General features: G+C 45.5%; 1 protein-coding gene across 2 annotated transcripts in view; it reads left to right on the top strand.

Annotated features, from left to right (window-relative positions):
• The first annotated feature begins 18,305 nt into the window (after positions 1-18,305).
• MTUS2 (microtubule associated scaffold protein 2) overlaps positions 18,306-25,217 on the top strand; it is a 265,481-nt gene continuing 258,569 nt past the window's right edge. For both annotated transcript variants that reach the window (XM_064716695.1, XM_064716686.1), the window contains exon 1: positions 18,306-18,370. The gene's annotated coding sequence lies outside the window, so the exon portion shown is untranslated. The remainder of the gene's footprint in view (positions 18,371-25,217) is intronic.

Below are 25,217 nucleotides of genomic sequence, written 5' to 3'. Positions count from 1 at the left end.
CAAAATGTAGCAAATGTGTTACAGTGGGTTGCGTGACTTTAGCATCCTTAAGGCAGCACTTGTGATTATCAACTATAAATGAAAAATAAATGGAATTAATTGCACTTCTGGAAGTACTTCTGGAGAGTTCACCGCATTCAGCTTCTTTGGGTGTGGGCTCCCCAGATGAACAATACCAGATTTTGAGTGCTGCTCTGACTGTGGCCGTGTGGCATCTCAGGACAGGAGCTGCTACCATGGGAGTGAAGCCCTGCCTGACAGCACCTGGCATTTGCCACTGATCATGAAGGGAGTGCTGAACACTGATTTAGAGTGGAGTCCTGTTTCTAGAGGGCTGGAGTTTGGCTGATTGGTTGGGTAATTGTAAAACAAATTTTCTGTTCATCAGCACTGATGTGATCAGGAACAGTAAAATCTGTCTAATCCATTGCATTTTCATCCCTGAACCTTCCTGACAGTAATAGTTCCCCGTGAACTGGGTAACATAATTCTTATGCAAAACCAACTCCTGACCCTGCTTTATGCTGCAGGAGTTATGCAGCTTGATGCACTCATTCCCCTCTCCAAAATGACTTTGAAGCACTAAGGCATATAGTTTCAAATAGGATAGGAAAGCTGAGAGCTCCCACTGGTAAAATAAAGAGAGCTGAATACAGACTCCTCCTCTGAATTGCTTTTAAGAGCTGTGCTTTCCCCTGGTTTATGAAGGGAAAAAAGAGTGTCTTTAAATGCAGCTGGTGCAACACTGCCTCCCTCTGCTGCATCCCGTTCCTCAGCCATGCTTCTGCCAGCACAAGCCCATTGCTGCTCCAGTGGAAAGGCAGTGGGCACCACAGATAAATGCTGGGACTTTTCTCATTTTGTTTTCCATGCTATTGATTCTACATGCCCACATGGATAGATCTAGGTCCTTGTGCTGGGCAGTTTCAGAGCAGGAGCTGAAACTTCCATCTCCCTCTGTGGAGAGGAAGTTACAATGAAGATATTCCAATTAAAAATCTTCAAATGACAGTACAAGACAGTGTTTCTTTGTTTTTTTTTCTTAATCAGAGGACCATTCCCTCTTCTAGGAGAGCACATGGACAGAGCAGCCTCCAAAATGCTGCCAACAATCACAAATAAATAGAAATCGACTAGGTCACATATTGTATATTTGTTTTTCACCTCAAATAGCCTTAAATTCACCTTAAATATAAGTAAGTGTTTCATAGACTTCCATGCAAAAGAATATATGTATATATTGTATATACATATATGTATATATATATGTATGCAATATACAAATATACATATATATATATGTATGTATGTATGTATATGTATATTTTAAATGTATATGTACATTTTAAAATATATCTTTGCCACCATCCCACCAAAGCAGAGGCTGAGAGCAAAGCAGAGGGTGAGAGGAAGCACTCTCCTGTGCCAGTTGATTGCTGAAAAGGCTGTTCTTGTCCTGTAGCAGCACTGTGGCTCACTAGGGGATACTTGTTTTTCTGAAATGGCCCTATGGCAGGCTGCCTAATTCACTGTGGCAAGTACAGTTGTGTAGCCACTTGCTTCTACTTCCCAGGACAGCCTTTTCCTCCCCCACAGATCTTTCCAGAAACGAAAAAAGTACTGAAGGTACTTTTTACTCCAGTATTGACCAGAGCTCATCTGGACAGGGATTCTGTTCTCCATTGTGGGTTTCAAGTCAGGAGTTGGGCAATATCTCACTCTGAGATATTTCACAACTTTCTTCTGACTAACCTAGGCTACAACAATCAAATCCCCAAATGTCCTGCCAGGTGTCTTGAATTCTTATGGTTGTTGATGTCTAAGGAGATTTTGGCTTTAAGATTGCTGATTCAAGACTATTAATGCAAGACCACCTTTCAGACATCCCATGGATCAGTCTCCTGCACCATCATGCTCTCCAGATACGATGCATCAGGGGACACACTTCTGCTCTGCTCTCCCAAACCCAGACAGCCCCTGGGCAGCTGGCAGCAGAACAGCCCTTACAAAACCTGACCCTGGATTATCCATTTGTTAAATCACCCAAGCAGGTTTAGCTTGTAAGGTAAAGTTTTTGTTTTATAAGAAATAACCACACAGAGTTACTTTAACTGTTTCCTACCTCTTCTATGACAAAAATCTGTGTTTTTTAGTCAAGCAGCTGCGTATCAGCTGACAGCTTTTCTAGCTGAAAATTGTAGTGCTTTTACACAGTTTGGGTTGGAGTCCTGGAAGACCATAAAATTTGATCATATGCCCCATATTTCAGCCCTGGAAGACCATAAAATTTGAGCATATGGCCCTTGAAAACATTTAGTTTTCTTTTGATTTCATAGGTGGGTTTCCAGTGACATGTGAACTGTAATCCCTTGTGTCTGGTCTTTCTTTGATGAGGCTGCCTGTTCTTTTGATCCAGTGGGATGCTATTCCTGCTAGTCAACAATGTAACACTCATTAATCAGTTTTGAAACTGTCCAGTGTCATCTCAGAAAGGAGGTTCAAAAGACAAACAGTTGGGAAAATTAAATTTGTGAGTTGTCGTTGTTTTTTTTTTCTTTTTTTTCAGCCTCCACATATTCATCTATGGAATTCATCTATGGAATTTCTGCTTTTTTCTGCCATAAGGGACAGCAAAATGAAACGTGCAGCTGATGTATATCTTTCCACAGAGCTCGAGAGCGCAGAGCACCACTAACTCAGAGCTTGCTTTTGGGGCTGAGGCAGGTTGCATTTAGGATGCTGGGAAAGCTCCCTGCTATCTTGCAGTTGAAGGCTCGTGATTCATGCTCGGGCTGCGTGCAGGGCCGGGAGCGAGCAGAGGAAATCAGGAAATCCTTCCTCCCTCTCCCGCTACGTGTGGAGCGGCGCGCAGCTGGGCCGGCCGGCGTGCCTGCCTGCCTGCAGACACGGCATCCCCGCCGAGCTCGCCCGCTCCTTATCTGAAACAAAAATGGACACCTTCCGTGCCCGCAGGACAGCCGTGCACTTCCTCCGGCCGTGTGTCCGTGTGTCCGTGCGTCCGTGCGTCCGTGTGTCCGTGCGTCCGTGTCCCGCAGCACGGCCCCGGCTCGGGCAGAACGTGTGAGCCCCTCGCGTGTCCGCTGCGAGTGTTGGCCACAAATCCAGCCGCTGAGAGAGCTTATTCCTGGATGCCAAATAATGCTGGCTGGTAGTATTGACCTAGGAGTGCAGCCTGTGGAATATCTACCCACCTGCAGCAGCATGAATCCCTCCCACTCCAGTGCAAAAAGTTGACGCTGTTCTGCAGCAGAATTGCCGTGTCCCGGGATGTAGGGGGGATTCACAAAGCCTCAGGCTGCCACGGGGTTTGTAGAAGTGCTTGCAGTAAGAAGGAGCAGATGCATAACAACCAAAGCTAAAGGCATCTGTTCCAAGCTTTAAAAAAAGATTTTACTTCTGTGCTTTTCCCCATTCCAAAAATGGAAAAGTCTGTTCAGGAATCCCTAGTGGCCGACTGTGTTTCATAAAGTGAAATTAAAAAAATAAAACAGCAAGTGGTTATTGGGAAAGAGAGCATATGTAAAATGTAAATTGGATCATAAAGACCTGAAAGGGGAGCAAACATCAGCTACCTCTGGTGTGCCAGATGCTGGAGGCCCTTCCAGGCCCTGCCCATGGAACAGCATGCTGCTAAATGAGAAAGCCCATCATCTTTTAGCAGCAAAAGGGAAACTCGATTCCATAGCAACCACATGATGTCTGATATGCTGGAGAGGCAGAATACATTATGGGAAAAGAAAGCTGTGCCTGGCTTGGAAACGTGAAACTGCCACTCTGACTATGGGAGATCAGAACAGATGCCATTAGAGTGAGATACAGGATGCTGGGTTACAGAATTGGAAGGAGGTGATTTGTGACAATTTTCCTCTCTAGAGTGGGGAGTAAAGAAGAAAGAATTATTTTCATCATCTGCTAATTTTCAATAGTTTAATTTGACTTCTGATTGTGATTTAAGTTTTACTAATATTTATTGTACATATCTGCTGCATCATGACAAGGCAGACAGGCAGCTGAAGAGTGTTGTACCTTTGTAATCTTCAATTATAGTTGTTATTTTAGTACAGTTCACAGTCATTCCCTGCAATACAGAAGTGGAAAGTTCAACTGCCTCTCAGAAGAGCTGGATTGGGACTGGAAAATGTTCAGAGCAGGATGTCAAAAGTGGCCAAAGGAATGTTTATTTCTTCTTCCCTACAAGAAATAAACAATACAGTTCTTCTAGCTGGGAAGGAGGTGACAGTGGAGAGAGGAAGGCAGTCCCTAAGTGCTGGGGCAATAGGGAACAGGAGAGGGTTCTCACCATCCCTTCCAGTGCAAGAATGTGGGAAACCAGTGGGTAAGAAGTTTTGGGGCACAACCCAAGGTGATTCCTCAAAAGTCTACGGGATTTGTGAGCTCCTCGCCACAGGAATTGGAGGGTGATAAAGGTCTTCATGCATTTCATTCTCACCAGAGAAATCAGTGAAGGGTTGGTAAACACAAACACAGCCCATATGGTCCAGGCAGTCACTGCCCTGCAGGTTGTGACTGGCTGGCAGGATGTTCTGGGCAGTATCTCCACAGGCATTTCCTTGCTTAAACATTTCTCTAGGTATCTACTTCTGGTCATTGTCAGAAGGGCTAACTGATATTTGATCCAAGCTGATATAGTTTTCATATTCTCAGAGACTTGGCATACAGGCAGTGGCTATTTTTAAAAAAAGGTCAGAAATCTCCAGTGGATGCCTCTGTCCTGCCATGTTTCCTATCTGCTGCTCCTGTTGCAGCTCTGTTGAGCTTCCCCGCTGTGTGTGTATCTGTCTGACCTCAACCCTCAACTCACACAAATTCCACCCTCCATGAAGGAAAACCCAGGTGCAGAGTGGGACTAAACCCCACCAAACCATTGCCCCTTGGATGCCAGGGCACCACATAGGTGTAGGGCATATTGTGCTAGATTTTGGACCCTTACGGTCTGGCCCAGTATTGTACTGCCATCAAGAATGAAAGAATTCTTTCTTATGACTTTCTTTTCAAGGTTACACCAGAATTTCCATTTGTCTAGTTCTCCAGCTTAGAGTCTGTCCCATATCCCTGCTGAATTTACATTTAAAATGTGTGTAGCCAGCGCACGTGCTTTGCTGTAGTCATTCTTGGTTAGCACATAGAAATTCTACTGTGATATTGGCAACTGTAGTTGGTTAACTTATTATGTGTCCTTTCATTTGCTTATCAGCTGTATTTGGGGAAAAGAGGGTTTTGTACAAAATGTTTCATCCTTGACTGCGGTAGGCTGGAACCTGATCCTGCTCACGAGTGCACAGGGCTCTGAGGTTTGGGTTACATATTTGTAAAGAGCCTGTGGAACTATTCCCTGTTTTTGTGACTGTGTTGCCCTCTGCTGACTGGAAACGGTTTGGAAGACCCTGCAAGTCCCCACAGAGCAGCTCAGGTGCCTGAAGGCATTCTGCAGCTTATTCCGGGATGTATTTTTGACCTGGGATGACAACCATGCTCTCCTATCTAAGGTTAGCCGTGAGGCAGAGTTGGGAATTCCCCAATAATTCCACAAACGGAATATCCCTCTCCATCCATATTTTCAGCTTAGCTGATATTTTATTCAAGTTTTGACCCTAATAAACAAGTAAAAATTAAATTGACAAAGCTTCAAAACCCACTCTTTATCTCCTGTGAGCAGTATCTAATGCCTCTCATCAGCTGGTTTAAGAAAATCACAACATGACACACTGTATGGAGGGAAGATGGAATTTGACAGTAGCTTGCACAAGAGCTAGTTTTCAAGGGCAGGAAAAGGAGATGGCAATTATTTGAAAATAGATGCAAGTCTGTGCAAAGAGAGAAATCCATCAGGAAATGTAAAGCCAGAGATGATTACGTACTCAGGGCATGAACCACTCCAGACTCATCTTCAGAATTGAAAGAAAACTCTATTACTTAGTTAAAATGTGCTTTCCTACAATCCCTAAAAAAGCTGTTGCCCTGGACCCTGATCCTTTCCCAGGAGGAAACTGAGGAGCAGCATTTATTGAAATGTTAACAGAGAGATTTGTGTCAGGTGGAGAAAGAGAAGCCTGCCCTTTGACATGGTGGGTTCCTATCTCAAACACAGTCTCTCACATAAAAATTGCTTTGAATAGCTCCATCAAGATTTCAGCAAACTCTTGTTGATAATGCATGCCTCCTATTTGTTGTCAGCTTTGAGACTTAGGATTGAAAAAGCAGAGTCTGAGCTGGAGGCAGTATTTACTTTATTTACAAGGGCTGAATGCAGAGAGCAAAGGGAGATTGAGTGATGCTTGTAGACAATGTAACAATACCCCAGGCACAGATGCCCTAGATCTGACTTGCAATTCCATCCTGGGTTATAGTTCTTTTTAAATCATCCAGGCTCAAGGCAGACCGAGCTGAGTATGTAAGTGCAGTTTAGCCAGAGAGCTAAAGTCTCAGACACATTAAAAATACCCCAGATCCCTGCAGAAACAACTATTAGCTCAGAGAGTGTTTTTCATACCTTCAATTTAATAAATCTGTGCAGGGAAGCCTTGCATTTGCAGATTTAGGAAACTATTTTTGCATTTTTATTTGGCTATCAGATAATTTCTTGCTAATAAGCACCATCTTTTGAAAACTAAAAGCAAGTGCAGCTGCACAGCCATTTAATACCAGAGTTGCCCCTTTTTATGAATGCTGTAAAGTTCTACCCTAACAGCATTATCTTTTCATACATGTCTCTATGTTTTTATATGTAATTTTATATGTGATTTCAAAATGTAGAAGTGGGTCTAAATGTAGATCTGTACAGCTGCATGCAATGTTGTATCATACCCTGACAGGCAGCAGCCCAGCAATGCAGGCCAAGACTCATACTTGCCTCTATTTGCATCAGAATCAGCAGTGCTGCAGCTTTTTAAAGCATGAGTTCTTTTTCTGCGAGCATCCAAGACATGTGGGTGATCACACATTTTATTATAGGCCCAAGCCTGCAGAAAGTCAAACTTGGTTCAGTTCTACAAGCTCTCAATAAAAGAAGGAGAGAAAGTTCCAGAGAATCTTTAACCTGTGATGAGAGAGGAAGAGGTGCGCTTTCATAAACATGAACTGACTTCATTGTCAGTTTAATTAAGGAAACTCATTTAAATATGACTCAAAGATTCATCGTACTCTCCAGATGAATATTGATACTTGTGGTAGATTTACTTCTTATTTGAAATGTGGTTATCACTAATTGCCTGCATATATTGGGATGACTTCTGATTATGTCGATAATGTCAAAAGTGTTTTTGGGAAGAGACTTTCTCAGTTGTCACTCGTTAAGGACAAAGCAGATGTCACTGTAATTAGGAGCTAAACATACTGCTCATTTTTAAGAGCACCTAGATGAGCATGCTCCTGCTCAGGTTTGTTTATTTACTTCAAATCTGATTTCTAGCTGGAGACCACTTATGGGATAAGGACCAGTGCCAGGTGCCCTCTCATCTTCTGCTCCGAGATTCTTTTTATAAGTGCTAATGCTCTCCTTATTGGAAATGAACAGTATTTCTCCCAGAGAATGGTTAATCCTTAGGAAGGAATACCTAAACAGTATATACACACTTTTTTTACTGGCATATGCCCTGTGGTCTCTAACTGAATGAAGCAAGTAAATTAGCATCAGATTAATACTGGATTTATTTTACCTCATTCTACAATTTTCTCCCAGTTTTGTTTCACATTCTCTCATTCTTTTTTTTTTCCCTTTCCTATCTGTACTATATTCTTCCATGTTGTTCTTGTATCAGCACACTCTCCAGGTATTGTTCTCTTCCACCTCTTTTCTTCCCAGGAAAAGTGGCCATTAACTCCACCAGGTACCACCACCCTTTCCAGGTCTGGACATGGTTGGCATCCTGAAAGTGGAGATGTGGTTAGTGACAAGAGTGCCTGTGAGGAGCTGTGATAACACATTTACACATACTTTTGGGTGTAAATGATGAGGCAGCAGTCAATGTGGCAAAGGATTAAGCCTACCAGGTGAGATGGAGTGAAGGAAACTTGAGCAGAGGCTTGCTGGAAGCTGATCACAGAATTTCAGAGAAAGCTGAGTTGGAAGGGACCCATGAGAATCACTGAGTCCAACTCCTGGCCCTGCACAGCACCATCCCCAAGAGTCACACCATAAAATATTACTTGTTTTTTGAATCTCTTGAATTCCTAATTCCTTTTGGCTGGTTTCAGCCAAGTTTGATATGGAAATAGAAATCTTAAATATCTCAAGAGCTCACCTGTGGCATGAAGGCAGCAGCCAAGTACCCTATGTGCCCTCCCCAGAAGCACAGGTGGGTGAGCTGACTTGCACTATTATGTATCAGAGAAGGCACAGGGTATCTCAGCAGCCTGGCTGATCCCCACACAGCCCATGGGCATCTTGCTGCAGCTGCCTCACCTTATCACAGGGAGCCCAAGGAGGTGGTGCCAAGCCTGGAAAACAGGCTCCAGCAGCTCCAGAGCCAAAGATTTGTGCTGTTCAATAAAAGGCTTACCAGGGCTCCCCTCTCCCTATGGAGGCTCTGAGGTGTCCAGCTGGACTTTGTCTCCCTTTGAGGGAGGACACAGGCAGTGTGGGGAGCACCCCTGTGCTTCCCCAGCTGTGACAATGAGCCACAAGTGAGGGAGACTGCATGGGCATGGCCTCTCCTTGGACAGGGAGGCAGAGGGTATCAGGGCAAACCAGGCAGTGTTTGGACTGCAGCAGTGCTGTTTTAATCCCAGTTTTTCCCAGATGTTTGGGAAAGATTTGCATCAGTCTCATTTGCAGGACCTAGGAGCTCGTAATTCCCTGTTTGGCGCAGTAATCCTTTTTCCTTAAACACAAACCCTGGAAAGCTGACATTTGTGGCCCATGTGAAAGCTGACCCATGTGAAGCTGACATTTCCTACAGCATTTTACAAAATTCATAGAGAGACAGTAATCCATTCATTCTTAGGGGCTTAGAGCTGAGTTTGGTTAAATACAATACCCAAGGACAATAGGTCAAGTGCCTGAAATGAGAACATGTCCATCTCTGAGGTTGGTGCAGAAAACTGTTGGGAAACAAGTATGTGCTGAGGGGGAAAGAGAAAAAAGAAACAGGAGTGAGAGAAAATCCCATTTCAGTCCTCCAACCCTGTCTGTTGGACTCAATTATAAATGTGTTCTTCACAGAAGAGCAGATGTATCACAGTTTTAATTTTTTTTTCCTTTCAATTGCTTCAGAGTCCATGTAGTCTCATTATAAAGCAAAGCCAAGCTCAAAGGGCAGTGTCCAAATGGAAATGTCCATGGTGAAGGAGGCTGACAGGTGGCCGCCCCTGGGGGAGCCTGTATAACTGGTGCTTGCAGGAAGCCCTGGAGCAGCCTTCTCCCTCTGCCCTTAGGGAAGCCAGAAGAGGGTCCTTATTTCTTGACTGTGCCTCTTTCCTGCTGCCTACAAATCCTATGGAGGCTAATGATGTCTGGGGCTGTGATAAACCCTGACAAACCATCAGCCCTGCACAGGCAGGTGGCATGTGGACTCAGCTAGCCTCCCCCTCCTCCTCCACTCAGCCCTTCTTTAAACTGCAGTCCCCATTGGCAAGGAGTCACCTTCATCAAGAACATCCCAAGCTCCATGATGTCTCTGCAGGTGAACTCAGGTTCAGGGAAGTGAAACTTTGTCCCAGGGGAAAGCAAAGTGGGAAAATACCTCAAACTCTCCCCAGATCCCAACAGCACCATTGGCTGTTGGTCCCAGCTGTTGAACCTAGGGTTTTAAAGTGGGAGAGTCAAAATTTGACAGTTTAACTGGGGTGTTACTTGATGGTGCCATAAAGCCAGAAAAAAATTGACAGATAAGAGAATGGCACACAAGACGGCACAGATTTCAATATAAGTCCTGTACAAATAATGGTCCTTTTTTGAAGCTTTTCAGTTGTCTGCAGTATGTAGAAATCTCTGTCAGGGCTGAGCTCTGTTCTCACTGCTCCTTCTCTCTGTGGCTGCTGGACTGAGCTACCCTCAGGAGAGAATCTGCAGCCAGCGCCACTGCTGCTTATGGGCCTGCTAAAGCACTTGCTGAAGAATTCGCATTCCTTGGAGCTTGTCAGAGTCACTGCCATCATTTTTCATTCTTCCACTTCATTTGCAATATCATTTTCTGGAGGAGCATCCCTGCCATTTTGGGCTGCTGATAAGTCCCACTGTCAGTCATAGCTCCACAAAGCTCATTATTCTGCATCCACACGAGTGTCAGTTCCCTTTGCTTTCCTGGCTGTGACTGTATTGCTGTTGTTTTCCTCCTGGTCCTCATTTGTGGCTGTTTTCCTCCCTCACATATTTATATGCAGTGAGTTTCCCCTGAAAATTATCTGGTGCTGCTTTTCCAGCAGTTGAATGACACAGGTAACAGCAGCTCTACTGTAAACCAGCTTCTATTTTCTTTAGTGCTATTATCTAAATGTACTCTGAGGAAAACTAGCTGATACCATGATAAAGCTGAGCCATCCCTGTTCTCAATTTATTCCTGATTTTGACAGTTCCCAGCTATCCCAGGAGGAGATGCAGAGAAAGGCATGTAGTTCTACCATTGTTCCAGCAATGTTGGCTTGGTTCAGCCAGGGCTTGGCCACATTCTTTGTTCCCTGGTGACTGTTTACAGTGCATCCTAAGCTGTGAGTTTTCAAAGGAAGTAATCCAAGCAGAAACTGATGTTCTGTTAAAAACTACTCTGTTCTTCTTCTCTGCCTGATTTATCACAAGTCCAAACAGTGATAGTTGGTGAGAACAGGGTGTATTTTCCTACTGCTGATTTGCAAAGCCATAAATCAGACCAGCAGGCAGCTGAGGAGGATATCTTTGGGTGTGATTTTACAACAGCTTACTCTGACCGCTGCATTGCTAGCAACCTCTAAAATGGGAGTGTCCAGCAGGTCTGCCAAGGTCCATAACCCTCTGTAAAAACACCTGACTGCAATGTTGTCTTTTATCCAGCCTGCCTAAGTCGCATGAACAGCCCTGGCTCCCCCACAGCATAGACACCTTCAAATACAAAACTCCAGTTTGGAGTGCATTTGGGTTTTCCTGTTCTCCATACAGCAACATTCAGAGAACTGAAATCACGGCCTTGAGAGAGCTGAGAAGCACCTTCAGCCCTTACTTTGGCCAGTCAGATGAAATACACAGCCATACTCTCCTTTCCACTGAGAATATGCTCCTGAAAAGCATGAGCACTGGCCATGCAATGGGTAGGGAAGCAGTTTTTCTTATCAGAGTTAATGATCAGGTAAGTGTAGGAAATTATCTTGGCTGCTTTGTTTAGTGAGAGAGCACTCAAGCATTATCCTCCATTGCTGCCCTTCACGCTGCATTGACTTGACTTGATTCATCTGAGGAAGATGATGCTGAATGTGCCCCAGAAAGAGGCATCAAAAACACTCACAGTAAAAGATGCTGGGTGCTCATTCTCATGGATAAGGCAGCCAGGAGCGTGGATTTCTTGTGTCCTCCTCAGGTGATGATCTGGACAATCCTGCTCCTGCATCTTCATCCTCCACATAATATTACTCTGTTCTTGTGCATGTAAGGTATATTTCTCAAGTCTCTGGCACATCCTCCTGTCTTTCATTAATTCTGAGGGAAAAACTGGTTCATTATCCAGTGAATTCAGTCACTTTACCAGCCAAGCTGAACATTTGATATAAAATTTTTGAGGGGATCCTTGCTGCTGCTTTTTAATAGTCACATCTTCCTTCTCTTCTCCCTCCTCCTCAGATGAATCAGGAGTCAATCAAGGTAAAGGATGGAGAACACAGTAATGAGGATGGTTGGTAGGGCAGGGGCTTGAATGATCACTGTGGATCTCTAAAGTGATGGACACAGGTTACATGGACAAACGAGTGCTCCAGGGCTACCAGAGGGGAGCTGGGTGCATGAATATCAATAACTTCACTTTAATATGCTCCTAATTTTAGTGCAGGTCCTTCTCCCAACCCATGCTTTCTGGACAGGGTGTATCTCTGCTTCCCGCAGGTAGTTGTTCCCTGTTCCTCTGCTGGTCATACAGGATGACTCCATGCCTTGTCCTCTCTTTCTGCCCTGTGTTTTTGTGTGTTCCTGGGTGGCTGCAGGGGCAGTGTGGCTGCTGTGCAATCTCCCCATTGGTCAGGACTGTTGCACCCCACAGCCTGCAGCCCATTCTGCTGCCTATTTGTGGAAGTGCAACCACTTACTGCATTGCACAAGGACTTTTTTCCTAAAACAATTTTCTGGAAAATCAAAAACTTGTGCCTCATCTCCCTAAGCTGGCCTGTAGTGTGAGGGCCGTTTTAAGAGTCAGGCTGTGGTTTGACAACAGGGACTGCCACTGCCCATCCTTCCCTCCACCTGCTCCTTCCCATGGCATTCCTTGGGCAGTCATGTACACAGGAAGGAACAGGGGTCAAGCCTCCTTTGTGTAGGGAAGGTTTTCCGAGTGACCAGCTGCATTTTGATGAGCAGAGCTGTGTGATTCACTGAATCAATCTAACCAGCTCTGACAAAAGCTGAAATCCTTCTCTTCCCTCCATGTTCTCCTTTCCCCTTACCCTTTCCTGCTCTCCCCACTCCACCTAATGCACCGATGCTGACATTCACTGAACTCCTTTGTGGGGCAGATTGGTTTTCTTAATTTTTTCCCCCATTTTCTGCCAGCCAGTCGTGAACCTGGCAGAAAATGAACCACCTTAAACCAGACTGGCTGTGTTGCCAAATCAGCCCTCAGCCCACCCCAGTGCTGACTCCAAGGGCCTTGCCTCCTGCCCCCCACCCCCAGGGCTGCTGCTGCAATTCCATTGCAAACTCAGGAGAAGAGCTTTTTTGTCCTGTTAGATTTTTGTAAGGCTGGGGTGGCTCAGAGCAGGTCCAGCAAGTGCTGGGGCCACTATGACGAGAGCAGGAGAGCAGCCCTGCTGTGTGATGACAGCTGGAGTGGTTTGAGCAGGGTTAGTGAAATGAATTGGCTCTGGTGTGGGCTCAACAGCCAGCGGGGCTGGGGAAATGAGGGAGCAGGCTGGGACTGAGGGGAGGGAAAGGACTGGAGAATCAGACCTCCCCTCACATGGTCAGTAAGGTACAGCTTGTGTGCAGTCTGTCCCCTGATGGCAGCAGCCCAATGTGTGTAGGCAGCCACCAAAGCCCACTCCAGGCTTAACAATGGAGCTCCTTGTTTTCCTGTTCTGAACTCTGATAGTCTCTAAATCCCAGCTCTTGGCAGAGGAATTGAAGGGAGGTGGCTCTGCTGTTGTCTTGAGCTCTGCAATTTGAAAAGGAACTGCTTGGATCTAGAGACACTTGATTTTTGTGGCTCAAAAGGCAGCAGATGCAGGCAATCTGCAAAGAGACTGCTGACTCTGTATGTGCAGTTACATATAGGTATGTGTATGTATTTTGATACATGCAACTGCATAAATCCATGGAAATCCATCATCTACAGAGAGTCACACTGCTTGGGCTGCCCCAACAGCTGAGGTTTTCTCAACTGTAATGTTTCTTCAGTACAAATTGGGGGGAAAAAATAAAATGGAGTGTATAAATATTACTTAAATTGTGCAGTCCTGTCTCATGATGATTAGAAATTATGCACATGAAAAGCCCCCTTGGTCCATGTAAATGTGCTCAATTCTATTTATTCAGAGAGCAAGCTGATGTGCTATGCAAGCTGCCATTTTTATCTGACCGCAATTACTCTTCTTCATGGCTGGGATTCCTCAGGTCCCACGGGACAGATATCTTCCATGGTGTCATTCACAGGAGCTCACATCAAACTGCTTTATCATCTGTCTGCAGTGTTTCACTGCTGTTATCAAGCAGTAACACAGCTCAGAGAAGCAATTATTGTGATCCCAGAAGATTTTGAATTTATGGCTTAAAATAATCCAGCCATTTGAAGAGTATTTGAAGTCATCTTAACCAATTGGTTGTACTCTACTCAAAGATGAGCAGGTTATTGCTGTTAGCATGCCTAATGCAATGTTTTTGCAGGATTTTCAGTCGCTAGTGACTTGAGTATAGAAGATAGTCCTCATAATTTAAATGAAGGAGAAATCAACTTCATAGATTAACTTGATATTTTCCTGGGCAAGACTGTTTGCTTTTCATGATGGATTTGCCCTGACTGCAGCCATTTATTTCTTACTAAATTAGCCAGCCAGCAGCCACAGATGAGAGAATAAGTTGGTTCAGCTGTAATTTACATAGAGCTCCCCTACATCTTCACAGTACAGGTTTCTTTGTGAGGCTGTGTCAAGCCAGTGTGATGAGAAGAGCAGCAGCCAGCCAGCAGACAGAGCCAGCTTCTCTGTGTTTACTGGGACACAAGAGCTGTCCCACTTTAACTGCACTGATAACAGTTTAAGTGACCCAGTCACCGCTTGTGTTAATGGAAAAGTGCCTGTGTTGTTACAGCTACTCAAGCAAGAAGATACCTAAGTTAGTATCAGATAGCCTCATACCGGGACAAGTATGTCAGCACTTGAGTTTTACCCAGTGTAACTGAAGTTTAAGGTGGCATTTAGATAAAAATAGCTGCTAGGACTACAGTAATTATGCAAATTAAAAAACAGAAAAGAAAAATAAAACCAAAACCCTAAAACAAATTAAAAACAACAACAACAAAAAACCCCACAACCCAAAAGAATACATAAAAATCACACTTTCAACTGCAATAATTTTGCTCATAAACTGTGTGCAGGTCAGACCTGGAAGGCTAAGGAAAAGTTCCCTTAGGAGACAGCAGCTGATGCATCTTACCCAGTCAGAGCTGGGCACGGGGAACAGCCTGTCTGTGCCCCCAGGTTGAAGCTCCATTCTCTTCTCCCTCAGCAGTGCTTGCAGCCCAGGAGCTTCTCTGTAGACCCTTCATCATGCAGACCCAAGCTGCATCCTCCCTGGTACAAAAACCTTTTAAAAATCTTCTGGAGCTGATAGCCTTTAATATGATGTTGCAGCTTTTGCAGCTTTATCTGAGCACCGGAGGAGAGGCTATTTTTTCCCCTGACTTTCATCATTCCCAGATAATCTGCAAAGCTGAACACCGATTGTGTCTCTTGCTTATTCCTGGAGAGAAATGAGCCTTATGCAGCTTTCTGGCATCCCCAGCTTTGTATTTATCACTAAGTGCTGCCAGGGGCACAGACTGGCTATATCCATGCTGCACAGTGCTTGATCCTAGGCTCCCATCTGGTGCCCCTGTGGCCCCAAGACATTGGTTTTAATGCAGAGATGTTTCCTTTTTTTTTCTTCCTTCCCAACCTGTGCTGCCTGAGCAAATGTAAAGCTGTGCAGCAGCCCACAGGAATGGTGTTTTATTGCATGAAACAGAGTGTGGATTGCATGACTTGGAGTGAAGTTTGTGGCTGATTAGCCTCCTGTGACAGAGCTGGCAGACTGCGTAGGGTGAAGGAAATGGGAAGCACTGCAGTCCCATCTCTGCTGCTTGCTGGGGACAATCCCTCCTGCATGGGACTGTCCCATACAGGACTGTGCCCAGGCTACACAGCACTGGCCTTGCGGCACACTTGCAGTTAATCAGCAGGGATGATCACCAATCCAGCTGGCTCCCTGTCCCACCGTGTCTGTCAGTACAGTCAGAGCCCCTGAGGTATCCTGATGCTTGTTCAAACACCAGGGATGAAGCCTGGATGAGCAGCAAGAGGTGCCTCCAGTGTGCCAACCATCCATGCTCCTAACGACAGGGAGGGAAGACCTGGGGGCCCTGGCAGGTCAGCCGTGGCCAAGGCGTGTGGCTGTGCCATTCCCCAGCTCCATCAGGGCCCCATCCAGCCTGGTGTGCTCCAAGGCAGGCTGTCCCTGCCCTGCCCCAGGGCCTCCTCTCTGCCTTCTCTTTCCAGCTGTATGTGTGAGGCTATTCTGCCACCTCTCTGTGGCTGCAGCAGCTTGTTCCTAAACACATTGACAAAGTGGCTTGAAACTGCTCTGCCTGCATTTATAAAAGCCATGCCCTCTTCAGTTTTTCATCATTTTCTTTTACTCTTTGCAGCATAAACAACTATTCCTTTGTTATGCCTTCTGCTTGCAGGAGCTGCATAAGAAATCTTTCATTGAACATTTTTATAGGCTAGAGATCTCTCTTCCAAATGTTGAAGAAAAACAAGTTTATGCGAATTATCTACAGCAGATAATTTCAGTTCTGCACAGAATCTAAAAATAAAGTGAAGCCCACATTCTACAGCTAAGTAGCTTTTAATTAGGTGTGATAACAGCATGAATTATCTTTTAGAGTGCAATAGTTCCATGATCAGCAGTCAAAGGAAGAGAGCAATGATTGTTTGCAAAAATGATTGAGGGAAGAAATGTGATGCTGGCATGCATCTTAGTTTTTTTCCCCATATAATAGATCAGGCTGATTAATATTTTGGGTAAATTTGGACCTTCTCTGTTATTGTTCCTGTTTTAATAGGGCCAGTGGGTCCTTTCAAATACTGATGTAAAAGAGGGCAGTGAAAGCCTGCTAAGTCTCTGTTGTCAACAGCTTCATGGTAATGCCTTTGGACAAGACAAATGGCACTGCTGCTTCCTGAAAATCAGTGGCTGAGGTGTGGGATGGCTTAATTAATTTCCTCTGGATCCCCTCTCCTTATTTTAGCCATAGATAAGCTCAGGGCCTGAACATAAATAATATTCCGAATTGTGAGCTGAGGTGCAGCTGCGTCTCCTGTCCTGCCTGCTTTGCTGGGAGGCAGGAGGGTTCATGTCCTAAACCATCCCAGATAAAGCAGCCAGTGCCTGGTTTGTCAGGGTTTGTCCTCCTTTGTGCCGGCCAGAGAGATGCTCTCGGTGACTTTACCAGCTGAGATCCTTTATCTTCATTGTCTTTGTAACTGAAGCGTATCATTTAGTCCAGAGTGGTGTGGCTGGGTGTGGGGGAGGAACACAGCTTTATTCAGCAGGAAGACAAACCTTAAAGGAAGGTCCTTTAAGGATAAGAGACACCCTTATGGTGCCACAGGGATGGTACTTGGCACTTCAGATTGCAGACAGATGCAAGCACAGTGTGTTTGAGCACAGGCAGAAATAAGGAAGTTATTGTGTGCCTGGGAAATAAGGATATGCCCTGTGACAGTGGCTGTCCTGCCGTGTGAGGCTGTGACACCAGCCTGACCAGGCAGGCACCAGGAAGGCAAAGCCTTTCCTCAATACTGCACTGAATCCCAGCTGCCAAAGGGCCAGGCTGGCACTGGGATGCAGATAATGGACATTTCTTCCCATGTCTCCCTAGGCACTCTGTCTCATACCTCTGTGCAAGCTCCTGGCTGCTCTCCCGGCGTCTCCAGGCATCACTGCGGGGGCTCCCAGACAGGATGCTGTGCATCATCTGGCTGGCCTCGCAATCCAGGAATCCCTTCATCACCCCCTCCTGAACACATCCTCATGCATTTGCCCAGAGGACTTCATAAAAATTAATTGAGTTGCCCAGCATTAGACACAGATCATAAAACTCCCATCTGATCTCGTGCCTGCTGCCGATGTTAATAGCTGATTGAAACAATGAGCGCCAGCTCACCGGGAATGTGACAATGCCCGCAGAGAGAGCCGTAGCACGGGCTGTAGGTGTAGATAAGGCTGTAAACGCACAATACAGATCCTCTGCGGGTACCACAGAGCTCTCTTTGCTATGGGAGTAAACCCCTTGGGCTGCAGTTTAAGCATAGCAAAAGTGATGGAGATTACTCTTCGAGTTACAAGTTTTGCTGAGAAGCAAATCTGTCTCTTGCTATTTATTTAAATAAATAAACATTTATTTGTTTGTTTTTCTATTATCTTGCTCATTGTAAACTGAAAGAGAAATGAACTCGGAGTGAGGGAGAACTCGAGGGCAGCCAGGCAAGGAGCAGAAAAGCCGTGCCACGAGCAAGTCCCGTTTCTGCCTGATGCTGTCAGAGGCACTATTACGCAGACGCTGATCCTAAACATTTCCCTCCCCTATCCCCAAAAATAAAAAACCAAAACCAGAACAAAATTCCCATTCGATAGCGTACTAACAGCCACCTACGTGCGTCCAAGGCGCTAACCGGGATGGAAAAGCCAGCCGGGGCGCTAACCTGGAGAGGGCACCGGCCGGGGAGCGGCAGGAGCGCGCACAGCCGTGTGGCGGTGCCGGCGCGCAGCCCGGGTGTCCCCGCGGGCGCGGGCGGAGAGCGGGGCGCGGGGCGCGGGCGGGCCCGCAGGGGGCGCTGCTGAGCGGCGGCGCTCGCTATAAAAGCCGGGCCCGAGCGCGGCCCGCGCCGTCCGCCCGGCCCGGCAGCGGCGCAGGCGGCGGAGGCGGCGGCACCGGCAGCATCACTACGGCTACTGAGGCAGGTGAGCGCCGCGCATCCCGCGGGCTCCGCTCCCGCCTCGTGGGTGTGCGCTCCTCCCTGCCCCGCATCGCCCCGGGGCTGCTATTGCCCCATGCTCACCGCCCCCGGGGCGCCGGGAACGGGACACGGGCAAAAGCTCCAGGAGACGAGGATGGCTCCCGTGAGGAAGGGGCGCGGCGGGGCTGGCGGATGCTCCTGTACCCCTGCGGCGGGCAGGAGATGGGGGAGCAAAAGCAGCTTATCAGGGTGGATAATATTTGTGATGAAATCCATTCAGGCAAAAGTTCTGGGGATGCCAATAACCGGACTGGCTGGAGCGGGCTTCGCTGTCCGTGCGCGGATCGGAATTGCCAGCGGGGCGACAGTGCCTGGGGAAACAGGGTCCCGGCAGGGCTGGGGAGCCCGGGACACGGCCGAGCCTTCGGCACGGGCCAGCGGAGGGCTCAGGGCAGGTGCCGAGCTTGCCGGCAAACGACGGGCGCGCAGGGCTGAAGTGCTGCTGTTACTCTCAGCCCCGTCCATGGCATCTAACAGCGTCCCATTATTTTTCCGGAAGATGACGGAAGGTAAAGCAGCTACTATGAGTAAAAAGTAGCGTTTTTCTAAAGGGAAAGCTAAACTAAAAGCTGTGGAAGATAGGGCAGCGAATCCAGGTCTTCCTACTCAAGTGAAATGCCTTTGCGTGAAGAGCTGTTCATCCAGATCGGTCGTTTCCAACTCTGTGTAAATGAGTACGGGTACCCTTTTGCTCTTTGCTTTATCTCCCTCCCTGTCTGTGCCGCTGCTCCTTTCTCCCCGGTGCCCATCGCTGCCTCCCGAAGGTGACAGTGCCGAGGGGGCTGGGGTGCCCTGGCACCGGCCGGCACCCGCTCCCTACAGGTGCCTCTGCTAGCGAGCCAATGGTCCCTGCTTGCGCTAAACATGAAAAGAGCAAGCCAGCGGGAACCTCGATATTTATCATTGCATTAAAACGGCGAAAGTAAAAAAAAAAAAAAAATAAACATCTCTCTGTGGGTCAAGCGTTAGAAATATTTGCTTGTAGTAAGGCATCGGTAGCAAAATCATTTGCCTGTCAAGCGTTTGCATGCAGGTTAACTTTGCAACGGATGGCTGCATTAAGGAGGCACTTGGCAGCCGATGAGCTGGCTGTAATGTGATGCATAAATGCTTTGTTTTGGTTTGTGTGTGATTTCATAGAGGGATTGTTTTATGCTCGTTATATCCAGTGCAGTGTTTGAGGGTTTTATCGTTTCTCATCGCCAATTTCAAGCAGGGTTGAGGGCTTTTCTGTATCCCATGCTACATAAACCCTTTACTGGGTCTGCCTGTTTGCAATGCAATTAAATATGCCCAGCTACTTGTCTCCTATTTATGCAATCCGTGGTGGAGAGCAGCGCAGCCTGTGCTGCTGGGGAGCGGTAGGAGAGAGCTACTTGTGTGCAAATGAGGGTTAACTTCTCATTCCACGGTGTTTAGCCTCGCCTTCCTTTCTGGAGAATCAGCTCTATTTTAAGGTACAGAAGGGGGATCCTGTAGGTAATTCTTTTAGTGCTGCAGTGTTAGTTTGGAAATTGCTACCTGGGAATGGGTGGGGTGTGCGATGGGATGGGACACAGACACCAAGGAAAATACTTGCAAGGCTGTGTCCGTGTGGTTCATTTGCAGTAGCTTTTGATATGGTACCATGTTTCTCTGTATATTTGTCTCTTTAAGGACAGAGGTGGATATTTGGCTACTGATCTAACAAATAGCAAGTGTAAGGTTGGGTCAGATAAGTAGCTTTTAATTTCTTTGAAGCTTTTTCTATGGTAAAATTTTCTAGGGTGTTATCTTTTATTTTAGTGATATCTTTTATTTTAGTGATAGCAACTGTAACAAGCAGGAAAGCAGCTTTAAACTCATGGCCTTAATTTCTGCAGTGTGTATGTTTATGCAAAATACACTTATGTTATAGTAAGCAATGCTAGCTATTTAGGAAGGTAGGAGAGGAGAGCTAACAGCAGAAGTGCAGCTTCTGCAGCTGTAAAGCACATCAGAGCCTGTGCAGGGAACTTGGTAACCAGTGAGAATAAGTCCTCTCTCTGAAGTTAGGAAAACCAAGATTTTCAGCTTTCAGTGTGTGTTCTCTGTCTCTTAAGTTCATTCAGGAAGTACCAGAAATCAGCGTAGGAGAGAGTTACAGCCAGTTCCACTTAAATATGTGCTCTCTGGAAAGTCATACAACAGCAGATAAAGTGAAGCACAGTACAGCAGAGACTCATACACAGTGTTTGGTTTAGTATTTGATTGAAGGCTCTGCAGGAGAAAAGATCTAGTCATGATAGTGGACATCTGGGTGAAGGTATTTGCTGAAATGCCAGCAGCAAGCAGTGCAAGAGGATCTCCTCTCCTCCTCCCCTGTCTGGATGCTTAGGCTTGCTAAAAAGACTATTGAGACACAGCTGATTTAGCAAATGCTTTCCCTCCACAAGTACTGCATTTTATCTGAAGTTATTTATAATTATACTGACGTTGTTTAAATGCAACTATTACCAAACCTGCTGCAGTCAGTTTTGTTAAGGAAGTCATAAGCAGCTGAAACTGAAAAGAAAGTAGCAAAGGAGGGCAAAACTTCAGTGTATGGTGGTTTGCTCTGTATCTGAACTTTTTTACTGCAAACTCAAACCTGTTGAAACAGTTTTTCTTTAGGAAAACAATTCAGATGGATTTTGCTATAACTTACTCTGGCACTATCCTAATATAACCAGCATCCTTGTGAGCCTGGGAATGCTGTCACTTTGTGTTGCTGGGTATACATTTGATGCTGTTCTCTCTGTAAACCTGATTTGTTTGTTGTTCTGCCCACTGCTGTTATATGGTATCATCTTGCTATTCTGGGTTTTCCAGTGGGGAACTGGAAAGAGGATAAGACCCAATGCTTCACCTAAGGTGGCCAAAAAAATCTCCAGAATACAACCAAATGCTGGAACCACCTGACTGGCCTCTGCCAATGACTTCATAAGAAATATTTTCTTAGTAAGAGTCAGTAGGCTGCAAAGCAAGTGGAGAAATGGCTAGCTGTTATAATTTGCTGTAACTTGACAACCAAGTGATTTATACCAATTAAAGCTCTGCCTCATGTTACTCTATTATGACAGAGAACCAGGTCATTATTTTGCAGCCAAATGACATATATGTAAAATGTTGAAAGCATTTGAAAAATAGTCCAGCTGTTAACCCAGCACTGCCAAGTCTACCATGTCTCCAAGTACCACATCTACAGATCTTTTAAATACCTCCACCTATGGTGACTCCACTTTCCTAGGCAGCCTCTTCCAGTGCTTGACAACTCTTTCAGTGAAGAAATTTTTTCTAATATCCAACCTAAACCTCTCTTGTCACAAACTGGGACGATTTCCTCTCATTCTGTTGCTTATTACCCATGAGGAGAGGCCCGCCCTCACCTCATTACAACCTTTTTTCTGTGCAGATGTAGAAAGCAATAAAGTCCCCCAAGACTCTTTTCCCCCATGCTAAACAGCTCCAGCTCCCTCAGCTCTCCTCATAAGACTTGTGTGCTAGACCTTGCTTTTTAAAAGACTTTATCTAAGCAGTTGCCTTAGTAGTTTCTTAAAGGATTTGTATTTTCTTTTTAAATTAAGAGGGTACAAAGCTGACAGTCAGACAAGCAGTTCCTAAACTCCTGGATAGTGAATCTTCACATTTTAGGGCAGGACCTGTCTTCAGTTCAAGGAAAAGTAAATGTCATTTTTGTGAGTAGTGTGGCATAGCATATAGTGAACCAATGGTGCATTGGGTGGAAGGTGAGGAAATCCAAGTTTTGTTCCTCTGTAAATATGGGAACTTTGGTTTAAGACCATGCCTGTGCTGGCTCACTCTTGCAGAGCATTTGGGGACTGTGGATGGTGAAGTCTGTTTTGTTCCAGCAGAGGTCTCAACATCAAACATCTCTGAAAATGGCTTAATCCTCAGAAGCATCTGGTGTAGCAGCAGTTACCAGGCTTTTGCTGTTATTGACATAGCTTGCAGATCAGTGATTTTATGCAATCCACAGAACTAGAAAAAGCATCACAATTTTCTTGGGTTGCCCTCCTGGCCTGCAGTTGTGACTCGCAATTCAGATGTTGGTGTAATACAGGTTGGTGCTCCTTATATGAGCCTGAGGGCTATAAACTGCTTTGAAACAGCTGCTGCATGGGATGCAAAGCTGGAAGAAAGGCATAACTTGTTCTTCTTTGCACAGCTGTGAGTCTCACTTCTTGGGCACAATCACCAAGCACTTACAGGAGAATTGCTTCCCTTTGAAATCACAGCTAAAAAGTAAACAAGCCTCTAAAGCAGATACTGGGCAAATTAGTCTCTCTATTAAGTTTTACTTTTTGAATTCTAACTATTTGATTGCCTATTCTAAATGAGTTGGCTTCCATATTTATTGTCCTCATGGGGTGCTCTATGTTATGGCAAAACACTAGGGCTGTCAAAGAGCCAGTCTGGCAGGCAAGGGTAGCTCAAAGAGAGATGCTCTGATAGTGCTTTTGCCCTCTGGCCTATTTTCTCTGCCAAGTTTCACAGGGGGCACATGGAACAGCAACCTTTCAAGCCACCTGTGATTTCAGTCTGAGGCAGGTCTCACAGTAATTCTCAAATTCATCCTGCCAGAAAAATTCAAAGAGACCATTACCCAGGTAATGTGTTTCTGTGCTCCACAGTATGTTAGTGTTACTGGACAAGAATTAGGTTGTGATGGGAGAAAAATATTAAAGCTTTGTATTAAGTATTTCTGACCTCAATGCAGTTTGCTCATGACAGAATGCTGGGAGGAATCATAATGTGCTATGCACAGGGAGGATGCTGGGCACAGATAAGAAATTTAAAAGTAAATGACACTTGACCGTGTAAGACCTCAGCAGACTGATGCTCTAAAGATGAATTTGTTCCTTCTGGTCCATCAGACCATGGGGATTTTAGGTCCTTCTCTTGCTGCTGCTGCAAAGTTGTTTTGCTCTTGGTGTGATCTAATGGTGAAGCTTTAAAAAGGAAGGAACAGTAACACAGCTTCTGGAAACAGTTCACATGAGCTTTGGTGGACTCCGACAGCTGCATGAACAAGACTAGAAATGTCAGACCAGGTACAAGTGCTCAGGACAGGTTTGCTGTATCACCATCACAATCTGAACAGCTTGTTTGGGGTTTAATGCTAAAAGGATCACGAATATTTAGTATGAGCACTGAAACCGGACTGTTTCTTCAATGTGCTAGAAGCTTGGGAGGCGAGGAGAATAGATAGGAAATCACCTCTACATCAAAATAGTGCTCTTCTCCTTTTCAGATCTCAAACTAAGAAAACATTGGGGGCGGGGGGAAAGGAAAAATTCTTTGGACATTGTTTGTAAGCTGGAAATTAGCAAGTTTCTAAAACAGAACCAGCCTTGCTGAAGCGCTAATCTTGATATGATGGCAGCTTGTCAACCAGGACTTCCTGAAATATCTGCATCTATCCATTCTTGATACTGCTGGGGCATGCCCCAAGTGTGAGCTAAGTGATTTACAGAAACTATGGAATTTGTTGCATTGATATGTATGGTTTTTTAAGTAATATGTGTATGCATAGATGTATCATACTAAATTGTGTGCATTACCATCAAAATTGTTACAGTAACAATCTGAGAAGACAAACTCTTGAGACTTTGGCAAATGAGCTTGCATTTTTCATTGATAAAAGCCCAAGTGTCAGAGTGGCTCACAGCCACCATCCAATCCAAGCAGCAAAGTTCAGAGCCAGGTCCTCAGCCTTTATTCATATGAATAATCCTTAAATGTCAGTAGAGGCAGCAAGATATTGATGCTGAAACAATGAAAGCCCTCAGGCTTGGTTCAGAAGGTGAAAGCTGTGCTCGTCACCTGGTGGGGAGGTGGAAGAAGTTTTCTTTCTTTTTCTGTATCTAGAGTGAAGTGAGAACAGAGTAATTGTCCCTATAAGCTACAGCATTTTTAAGGTTAAACTTGGATTTAGAGTGGAAAACATAACACTGAGTCTGACAGAATCCCACTGTTCATTTTCAGCTGCTCAGCACTTTTGAAAAATCAAATCACAGAAAAGCTGCCCTGTTTGATTGTTCCTATTACATAATAGCAACATCTTTGGGATTTGAGAGAAGCCATGAGCAACACGTCCCTTACATAACAAATCTAAGTTGCTTTAATCCCTGCTGTGCCGCTGCTGACCCTGAGCAGCCAGGAATAGCCTGGGAGTGGTGCTGAGCTCCCCAGGCTCTCCTCTGGGGCTGCAGGACAGCCATGGAGCAGAGGTCCTCTGCTCTGAGGGGTTTTCTGCCAATCATGCTTGCTGGATTTACAGTCTTTCTTCTAAAATATTTCAAATAGTGGTTGAAGCAGTAGTCTTGCCTTGCTCCTCATGAGTAGACCTGATCCTTTGCCACTTCCATTTTTTTTTTCCTGAAACCATCAGCATTTACCTCCATTTCCAGCTGAAAACTGGTCATCTTATGGTTTTGGTACCTTTGTTCCTGTGCTAGTTTAAAAAAACACCCCAAAAAAAACTGAGAAACCTAAGGCTAGATCAGACTTTTGGAGCAGGTCCTTGTGAGGCTTTCTCCTGTCTCTGGGATGATGCCATGTCTTGATGCCTCAAGGGATGTGCTGGGCTTGCCTGGGTGGATGCTGTGGGGGAAGAGCTGCAGCCAGGTATCATTCTGAGGTCAGGGAACACCTGTGACCCCCTGGCTTTGGTGGGGTGTGGGGGTCTTTTTCCTGCTCTGTGATTTCATGGGGTGGGTGTGCAGGTGATGGATGGCTCATGGAGCAGAAAGGAGGCTACTGGGAAAAGT

Source organism: Zonotrichia leucophrys, chromosome 1 (assembly GCF_028769735.1).
Source record: "Zonotrichia leucophrys gambelii isolate GWCS_2022_RI chromosome 1, RI_Zleu_2.0, whole genome shotgun sequence".
Lineage (NCBI taxonomy): Eukaryota > Metazoa > Chordata > Aves > Passeriformes > Passerellidae > Zonotrichia > Zonotrichia leucophrys.
This window is presented reverse-complemented; position numbering and strand designations above follow the sequence as displayed.